Source organism: Trichosurus vulpecula, chromosome 7 (genome assembly GCF_011100635.1).
Source record: "Trichosurus vulpecula isolate mTriVul1 chromosome 7, mTriVul1.pri, whole genome shotgun sequence".
NCBI classification, from domain to species: domain Eukaryota; kingdom Metazoa; phylum Chordata; class Mammalia; order Diprotodontia; family Phalangeridae; genus Trichosurus; species Trichosurus vulpecula.
The window spans coordinates 265,421,171-265,425,323 of NC_050579.1; the positions used below are offsets into that span (position 1 = coordinate 265,421,171).

Genomic DNA, 4,153 nt, shown 5'->3' on the forward strand with positions numbered 1-4,153 from the left:
TTGACTCTCTAGGGTTCTTTCAATAAACGTTCATGTCACCTGCAACAAGGGATAGTTTTATTTCCTTTTTTCCTATAATTATGCCTTCAATTTCCTTTTCTTAATGCTATTGCTAACTTTTCTAGTACAGTATTGAAAACTAACAGTGATAGCAGACATTCTTGCTTCACCCTGATCTTTTGGGAAAGGTTTCTGTGTTTCTCTACTGCAGATAATGATTACTCTTAATTTTAAATACATACTGTCATATTAAGAAAAACTCCACTTATTCCTGTGCTTTCTCATCTTTTTTTTTAAATGAATGCATTTCATATAATGTCAAGAGCTTTATCCTGCATCTATGGAAATAACCATATGACTTTTGTCATATTTATTACTGATTTGGTCAATCATACTTCTAGTTTTCCTAATATTAAACCAGTCCTGCATTCATCGTATAAATTCAGACCAGTCATGGACTAATCTTTGTGATATATTGTTGTAATCTCCTTGCTAATATTTTATTAAAATTTGTATATGAAAGAAATTTTTATATGAGTATTCACAGAGAAAGTGGTTTATTGTTTCCTTTCTTTGCTTTGGGTTCTCCCTTGTTTAGATATAAGGACAATATTTGTGCCATAGAAAGAATTTGGTAGGGATTTATCTATTTTATCGAACTCTTTATATTGTATTAGAGTTAAATGTTCTTCAAATCCTTGGCGGAATTCACTTGTAAATCTATCTGGTCTGGGGGGTTGTTTTTCAGGAGGCTCATTTATGGGTTGTTCAATTTTTGGAACTTGTTCCTTTCTCCTTTTTTTTCTTTTCTAAATTTTTTTAAGTTAAGAACCAGAATTTAAAACAAAACAAAAGAAAATAAAAACAGCAACAGGGGGAAAAACACTTTGAAGTTGTAATGGCAAAAAGCTAAAATTGCTGCTGAATGTGTGTGTCTGTATATGGCACACAAGTCCCCCTCATAAGGGGACAAAGCCTGGGAAGGTGCCTGTCTGTATACATGTAGGCATGTAAATGACCAAGAACAATCAGAGATGGGAATCATCAACAGCAGAAGGCAGCAAAAACTTCTCATTAGGCAATAGCAAATCACTCTGCCCTTTTCCTCTTCTTTGCCTCTGTGTCCTCTGTGGTTCCAGTCCCAGCTGAACTTGAGACAATCCCAAATTGCTACTTCCTCTTTTTCAGCTTCTCATTATCCTCACTCTTCTTGAGGACTGAGGAGACATTCAAACCAAATCTTCGAGCCCTTTCCTTTTATTTATCCATGTTTGCCCTAGGTTTGGTGTCTGATGATAATACACCTCTTGCTGAAGCTGAAGAAATGCTGAATCAAGCTGTACAGGCAGCTTTCTTGCTCTCCGAGCTCACAGGTACGTTGAATTGCTCAGCTCATTTCTGCATCCCCTTAGCCTGTGGCATTGCAGATGTGATTGTCACTACCTTCTCTGCTGACAAATCAGCAGTTTTCTCTGGAGGTTCTTCCTCTTTGACAGACATTTCTGCTGGCTTTGGTTCTTCTTCCTCTGTTTCATCTCCCAGAACATCTTCTTCAATTGGCCTCTTCAGCATGCTCTTCAAGATAAACCTAGAGCCTATTGATGAGATCTTGCTTAATTTCTTTAGTCTCCAGACCCCAAGCAAGGCATTCCTGCTTCAGCTCAGCAAGCTTCAGCTTGTGAAGCTCCAGCATCTCAGTCACCATCTTGTCACCCCCTCCAGCCACAGTTTTTTGTGTCTTACTTCTAACACGAGTAAGGTTCTATTCCCTTGGCCAATGATCACTCTCACATCTGAAACTGTCAAAGTAATGATGTTTTGGAAAGCTGTTGATGTCACTTTTCTAGAATCTACCTCTTTTTTCAGGTCCCTGGATTCCCTGGTAATCTTGATACCCTGAACTGAGGCTAATGAGCCATGTAGGGTATGAGTTCCTAAGAGTCTTGGAAAAATCAACACAGCCTTAAAACTCCCAATCCTTCAAGCTTATATCCACGCTATCCTGCTCTTAGACAGTAAGAAAATGGCCTTTAGGCATAGCACTTGTGCCTTTGTAAATGGGCACATTCCTTTTGATTCACAGGTTCAATCATTTCTCTTTAGGCTCAAATAGCAATTATCCAAATCTTTATTTCTACAACCAAAGTCTATCCAAAAGTACCTCATTGGTATCCCACTTTTGGTATCCATAATAGATTCAGGGGAGCACTCCTTGGGGCATACTCAACTTGTGAAATATAAGTATTCTCTTGGTTCCATGCTAAGGGAGCCCTGTTAAGGTCTTATTGAATGGCACTTTTTTCTTTCTCTGACCTCAGTGAATGACAGTTTAATGGACTATCCTTTGCTACCTTTCCCTAAGACAACCATCTAGCTTCATTGAAATTTGAGGAGATTTCAAAGGCCACCTTCCTGACTCCAGTCATACTGATGGTGACTGTTCTGCATGACTTCTAGGAAAGAAAATCCTACCATCCAGCTGCATCACCGAAGTGTTTATCAACACTTGGATCTTCTAGACTACATTAATTCCTTGAATCCAAAGAGATCCATTCCTGAATCTCTCAGCAGCCCCTTCTTATGGGCTTGGTATTAAGAGAAATGATTATTAGTAACTTTTTTTAATCATCACAGTGTGAACTTAGGTGAAGTCAAGAAAACTTGGAAACAAGTCTGATTCTTGAACTGAAGAGCCATCCCAAAATTTATGTAAAGAATTCCAATAAGAAACCACATTTTCATTTAAAACCAAACTTAAACATACTAGGAATTATTTAAAATCAGCCTATATTTTTGTTTCATTCCCAACAGGGTATATAACAAAGATGCATGTTGTAGAAAATTATCCATTCACTGCTCCTTTTTTTTAACTCAAATCCTTGTCATTCATAAAGGTTGCCTGACAATCTGGCTTCCCATCATGGGTTCATATTCAGTAGAGCTAGTAGCAGTAATAATATGATTAAAAAAACAGTAAGGATAACTCTATGACCCCAGTATGACTCAGTTTGTTGCTAGTTTGTTTCTCATGTAGTGCTGGTCTTAGGGGGATAAGCAAAATGGAATGAAATTACTAGATATGATCATGTGTGATCTATGTCAGCTGCCTCATTTTTTTCTAGCTTTAAATGTATCAGTGTTGATCATATTACAGGGCTTTAGAGATAGAGGGGATGTTAGCAATTATTCAATCAAAATGTACAGTTTGCTATTTTTTTCAAGATGTAGGCATTCAAATAGTCAGGGCTTAGAACTAAAAGTGGAAAAGACTTGAAAGTAGTCTTGGCAAATTCTCTGATTCTGTCCACAAGGAAAGCAGGACCACCGAGTTTAAGTGATTTGCCCTAGGTCACATATGATATAGCCATATATCACATAGTTTATATCAGCAGAGGTAAGATTTGAACCCAAATCTCCCAAACTCCTGTGTTCATGCCCATTACATTATATCACGTTACTACCCAGACAGAGATGTCAAAGGACATATACCCAGTTAGAGACAAAGAAATGCGAAAATCAGTAGTTCATAGAAAATCAATATTTCAATTAGAATTGACCTTAAAGGTCACTTTTCACCCTCCTTGGATGGCTCCTGTGTTGGGGATTCATTAATTCCTGAAGATGTGCAATTCAAGGTTTGCATGGCTCTAATTTTTAAGAATTTCTTTCAGTAGAAATGTCTTCCTTATTCCTCCTATTTCTCTGCTCTGTAGGAATGCCAACTTTCACTTTCAAGTGACAGCTTTTCAAATATTTGAAAACAATTGTCATTCCCCATTACTCTAAACACTGGCTGTACTCAGATCAGCATCTCAAATTCCTTGAAAAGTCTCAGAAAAATACGAGTTGGAGTTCCACCTTTCTAGCTGTTCCCTTCTAGAGACTGAACAGTTTGTCAACAGCTTTCCTAAAGAGTCATACTCAGAAGTGAATGGAATAATCAAAGGTATAGTATAGAATATAGCCTTCTGGATTTGAACTCAGGAGGGCCTGGGTTCAAATACCACAGAAAATTACTATTTTATCATCTAAAAAGGTGCTTTTGTTATTTATCTCAAAGGGCTGTAGTGAGGCTCAAGTGAGATGATATATGCGATGAGGTAAAATTTTATAAACTCTAATTTACTATGCAATGATCAGAGAATTTGAGAAT

The 4,153-nt window shown here is 37.3% G+C and overlaps 1 pseudogene; it reads right to left on the reverse strand.

Annotated features, from left to right (window-relative positions):
• Positions 1-1,089: 1,089 nt before the first annotated feature.
• Positions 1,090-1,705, reverse strand: LOC118855755 (annotated as a pseudogene).
• Positions 1,706-4,153: the final 2,448 nt, after the last annotated feature.